The sequence below is a fragment of the Capra hircus genome, unplaced genomic scaffold (genome assembly GCF_001704415.2).
Source record: "Capra hircus breed San Clemente unplaced genomic scaffold, ASM170441v1, whole genome shotgun sequence".
Lineage (NCBI taxonomy): Eukaryota > Metazoa > Chordata > Mammalia > Artiodactyla > Bovidae > Capra > Capra hircus.
Window position 1 is genome coordinate 420,782 of NW_017189607.1, and position 6,257 is coordinate 427,038.

The following is a 6,257-nucleotide window of genomic DNA, read 5'->3' on the forward strand; positions in this document are numbered from 1 at the left end:
TTAAATTTTAAAAACTACCATGTTTTGAGAAAAGTAAAAGAAGAAAGGGACTTGACTGCTTTTGTGACATAAATGGGAAGGGAATCCAAAATTGACAGGACGTATGTATTGATGTGAGAGTTGGACTGTGAAGAAGGCTGCGTGCCAAAGGATTGATGCTTTTGAACTGTGATGCTGGAGAAGATTCTTGAGAGTCCCTTGGACTGCAAGGATATCCATCCAGTCCATTCTAAAGGAGATCAGCCTGGGGATATCTTTGGAAGGAATGATGCTAAAGTTGAAACTCCAGTACTTCGGCCACCTCATGCGAAGAGTTGACTCGTTGGAGAAGACTCTGATGCTGGGAGGGATTGGGGGCAGGAGGAGAAGGGGACAAGAGAGGATGAGAAGGCTGGATGGCATCCCTGACTCGATGGACGTGAGTCTGAGTGAACTCCGGGAGTTGATGATGGACAGGGAAGCCTGGCGTGCTGCAATTCATGGGGTCACAAAGAATCGGACACAACTGAGCGTCTGAACTGAACTGAACTGAACTGACGTACACCTAAAATTGATTCAGTGTGACATATGTACAGCAGAAACTAAAGCAACACTGTTATGCATCTGTAGTCCAAATATGATTGTTGGAAACACATTACATGTCAACTACAATTCCAGCAGTGAATAAATAAATGGTAGCCCTGTATATGTCCTTGAGGACATTATGCTAAGTTAAATACTTCAGTTAGAGGCAGACAAAAGCCTTTACATCACATGACATTGTGAAGTTCATATCCCTGCGTTAGAGAAACAGAGTAGAATGTGGTCGTCAGGCTAGTGGAAATGGCCCATGATGGCCCAAGTTACCAACTTTTACTCACAGGTTCAATAAGCTCATCAAGGAAGATAGTGTAATAGAGGCAGGATGGAAAACAGGGCTGCAGGCCTCAGCCCAAGACCATTAGGGAAGTTACAAAACCCAACACCACCAACAGAAAGCTTCTCAGCAGAATGTACTGAAAGATATATTACAGCCTTCCCAAAGGGCCCTCCAGGCCCTTGGGCCTTGGGCTGGGTAATGAACTGTGGAGCTTGGACAAGCTTGAAGATAGGCTGTGTCCTGCAGAGTCCTGGAGCCCTTGCTGGATCCACTCACTGGCCTGGCCCAGGTTTCAAAACAATGGGCAATGTGTCCCATCCCCACCTCTGTGTCTGAATGGCTGTGGCAGTCTCCATGGGTCACAGTGTACAGGACCCAGCTCCCCATTTGGGTAGACTGAGGAGGCTGAGGGTCAGCTGCATGCTGGGTACCTGGTTCCCTCATTGAAGGTGGCTGGGCAGTGTGTGGGGGCCTTGGTAAGGGAAGGGCACAGAGAACTGAGATCTGCCTCTTCCAGCTGGGACTGGGCACTGCTGGAATTAACAAGATTGGGTGCTAGATGAATGTTCTCAGACAGAATAACCAGGCTATACAGGGACCCCCTCCTTGCAACCAGGACCTTGGAAGGTAAAAGTCAATCTTTGGAATCTCCTTTCAGGGCATAGGGAATAATATTTGTTTCCCTTGAGGATTATAGGACACAGTTAGCTGACCACCTCCTTACCTCAAGAACACAAGATCTGACAGCAAGAAGTTTGCAACAGCTAATCACACCCCTCCCTCACGTTTCCTATATGTGGCCTTTGCTGAAAACTTTGAGGGAGTTTGCGATTTTTCTTTGCATTGACTTAGGCTTTTATTCTTGTTTAATACAAGCATTTAAAATTATAAGCACTTCTAGATATGCATCTCACGAATTCTGATATGCTGTGGTTTTATTCTCAGTTACAATATTTTCTAATCTTTTTATTTTTTACCTCATTTTAAAATTTTATTTTGATTGGAGGTTAATTACTTTTCATTATTGTGGTGGTTTTTGCCATACGTTCACGTGAATCACATGCGTTTCCTCATCCTGATTCTCCCACCCACCTCCCTCTCCATCCCATCTTTCAGGGTCATCCCCGTGCACCAGCCCTGAGCACCCTTTCTCATGCATCGGACCTGGACTGGCGAGATCTGTTTCATATATGATAATATACATGTTTCAGTGCTATTCTCTCAAACCATCACACCCTTGCCTTCTCCCACAGAATCCTGAAGTCTGTTCTTTACACCTGTGTCTCTTTTGCTGTCTCGCATGTAGGGTCATTGTTACCATCTTCCTAAATTCCATATATATGCATTAATTTTTCTTTCTGACTTACTTCTCTCTGCATAATAGGCTCCAGTTTCATCCACCACTTTAGAACTGATGCAAATGCATTCTTTTTAATAGCTGAGTAATAGTCTACTGTCCATATATACCACAAATTTCATCTCCATTTGTCTGCCAATAGACATCTAGGTTGCTTCCATGTCCTATCTGTTGTAAACAGAGCTGCAATGAACATTGGGGCGCACGTGTCTTTTAATTCTGGTTTCTTTGGTGTGTATGCCCAGCAGAGGAATTGCAGTTATATTTCCAGGTTTTTGAGAAATCTCTACATTGTTCTCCATAGTGGCTGTACTAGTTTCAATTCACACCGACAGTGTGAGAGGGTTCCTTTTGCTCCCCACCCTCTCAAACATTTATTGTTTGTAGACTTTTGGATAGCAGCCTTTCTTACCTGCCTGATATGGCACCTCATTGTGGTTTTGATTTGCATTTCTCTGATCATAAGTTGTGCTGAGCATCTTTTCCTGTGTTTGATAGCCATCTGTATGTGTTTCTTGGAGAAATGCCTGTTTAGTTCTTTGGCCCATTTTTTGATTGGGTCGCTTACTTTTCTGGAATTGAGTACAGGAGTTGCTTGTATATTTTTTAGGTTAGTTATTTTCCTGTTGCTTCATTTGCTATTATTTTTTCCCATTCTGAATGCTGTCTTTTCACCTTGCTTATAGTTTCCTTCGTTGTGCAAAAGCTTTTAAGTTTAATTAGGTCCCATTTGTTTTATTTTATTTTATTTACTTTATTTTTATTTTTATTTTTTTTTAATTTTAAAATCTTTAATTCTTACATGCGTTCCCAAACATGAACCCCCCTCCCACCTCCCTCCCCATAACATCTCTCTGGGTCATCCCCATGCACCAGCCCCAAGCATGCTGTATCCTGCGTCAGACATAGACTGGCGATTCAACTCTTACATGATAGTATACCTGTTTCAATGCCATTCTCCCAAATCATCCCACCCTCTCCCTCTCCCTCTGAGTCCAAAAGTCCATTATACACATCTGTGTCTTTTTTCCTGTCTTGCATACAGGGTCGTCATTGCCATCTTCCTAAATTCCATATATATATGTTAGTATACTGTATTGGTGTTTTTCTTTCTGGCTTACTTCACTCGGTATAATCGGCTCCAGTTTCATCCATCTCATCAGAACTGATTCAAATGAATTCTTTTTAACGGCTGAGTAATACTCCATTGTGTATATGTACCACAGCTTTCTTATCCATTCATCTGCTGATGGACATCTAGGTTGTTTCCATGTCCTGGCTATTATAAACAGTGCTGCGATGAACATTGGGGTACATGTGTCTCTTCCAATTCTGGTTTCCTCGGTGTGTATGCCCAGCAGTGGGATTGCTGGGTCATAAGGTAGTTCTATTTGCAGTTTTTAAAGGAATCTCCACACTGTTCTCCATAGTGGCTGTACCAGTTTGCATTCCCACCCACAGTGTAGGAGGGTTCCCTTTTCTCCACACCCTCTCCAGCATTTATTGCTTGCAGACTTTATAAGAGCACGGGATCTGTCACAATCAACACAGAGACATTACTATGTGAAGATAAAGGCAAAAAATGGCCAGTGACAATCCAAAAGAGATGTCAGAAGAAGACAAATCTGCCTACCCTTTGATTACTGACTTGATTTCCAGGGTTTGGAGAAGACATTTATTGAAGCTACCTGGTATGGGCCCCTTTGTTATGACAACACTAGCAAACCAGTACATAGAGTTTCTCTGGAAAAGAAGCTGTCAGTTCCAAAACAGGTATCCTTTTCTTACTTTTCTAAAAAAAATTATTTATTTTAATTGGAGGTTAATTACTTTACAATATTGTATTGGCTTTGTCATACATATATTTTCAGGGAATGGAAAATCCTAAAGAGCTCTTTTTCTCGTCAACTAATAATCCTCCACTGTCTCTTTAGAGATTCAGCTGGGCTAGAACGTACTCCTCTTTCATGGGTCAAGTTGATCTATTAGAATGAGCATAATTCACAGGCAGTGGTAGATGAAAATAAGCACATCAGGAAGGCAGTCTGACCTCATTAAAAAGATACAGTCCTTTTTAAATCCTAGGAGGCAAATGGTAGTGACCAAGGCATTGCTGCCTATTGCATTAGTGAAATCACAAAGTTGTGATGTCATGGTCACCATGACGTCATGGTAAGGAGGGAGGTCTAGGTCTCCCTAAACCTTGCTCACCAAGACACTAGGCTGCAGTAGCCATGAGGCAGCCTAGAGGATCACAAGGCCTCTCAAACCATTGGAGCCGCCTGGGCCTGCCCCCCACACAGTTGGCCAGGTGGGCGTGTTGGTGTCATCTTGTCCACAGCAGAGTTTGTTGTCTATGGCCGGCACTCTTCTCTCCAGTCCTCTGGATTCCTGAGACCCCAAAGAGGCCACCATTCTAGCCTCCTAACTACATATCTGGAAAAGAAAAAAAAGAAAACAGGAATACAATCCAGCCCAGACTGAAGTGCCCCAACCAATGGAGAGGTACATGGTCCTCAACCCCAACAAGGGCCACTGTGAGTAGCAAAACCACAGCTCCAGGCAAGCTCACCATTAAAACTTTCAGCCATGCCAGGGACACAACCCCAGGACTGATAAAGAGTATAGACTTCAAGTCCTCTACCAGCTCTAGAAACTGTGCTACCAAGACCTTTCCACCGTCCACATTATCCACGCCTGGGAGAGTCTCTGCTGCAGCTCATCGGGACCAAGGCATGCTCAAATAAGAACACTGGAGGTAACAGTAATGTACAGTAGGCCTTGTAGAAGATGAACATCCAAAGTGAAGCCATATAGAACCCTTAATGCCAGTTTCAGAGAGAAAATGCTCGTCTCCCAGATGATCAAATCACTAACATCACTCAGCTTAGCTAAAAGGAAGTGCAGTTTCCCTTTATGGAACTTAATTAATCTCAGTGCTGGCCTGCCTTCAGCCTCTCATTTCCATTCCTCAAATGTTTCCAGTCAGTCTACAGGCAGCTCAAAATATGGACAATGGATGGGCACTCATGGAATTCAGTGAAGACTCTAAGAACAGAGAATCCTTTCCAGGCCAGGGACAGAAAATGCTACAGGTAGGTGATACGATGGAGGAAGTTGGAAAGGAGAATGAAGGGATGATTTCTGAGCTACCATCTGACTTCCTGAGGTGGTGGGAGCTGCTTCAGACATGCTTGGAGGGCTTATTTGGACTTATTACCAAATTTAATAAAGAAATATGTCCACTACCCTCTGAGTTTTTATGGTTTTAGTGCCTCAGCATACCAGACTCGATGGGCATGAGTCTGAGTGAACTCCAGGAGCTGGTGATGGACAGGGAGGCCTGGTATGCTGCGATTCATGGGCTCACAAAGAGCCGGACACGGCTGAGTGACTGAACTGAACTGAACTGATGCCAGACTAGTCTAAGTGCAGTGTCAACACTTAGAAATTCAGGACATATTACTGTTTACCTTTCTATTCAGCATGAAGTGATGGGACTGGATGTCATGACCTTAGATTTGGAAGGTTGAGTTCTAAGCCAGCTTTTTCACTGTCCACTTTCACTGTCATCAGTACAGACTTTTCAGTTCCTCCTCTCTTCCTGACAAAGGGTGGTGTCATCTGCATATCTGAGGTTGTCATATGCACATCTGAAATATGCAGATATTTCTGGGGTTGGTGGAACTTTCCAGATATTTGCTGTATCGGACTTGTTCCAACACCTTGAATACTTCATAGAGCTGGAGACAGGACTCAGCTATAGTGGACGGTTCTCATAAGCATTATTCAGTTCAGTTGAGTTGCTCAGTCGTGACCGACACTTTGTGACCTTATGGACTACACCACACCAAGCTTCCCTGTTCCTCGCCAGCTCCCCCTAGCTTGCTCAGCCTTGTGTTCACTGAGTCAGTGATGCCATCCAACCATCTCATCCTGTGTCATCCCCTTGTCCTCCTGTCTTCAGTCTTTCCCAGGGTTAGCGTCTTTTCCAGTGTGTCAGTTCTTCGCATCAGGTAGCCACACTGTTAGAGCTTCAGC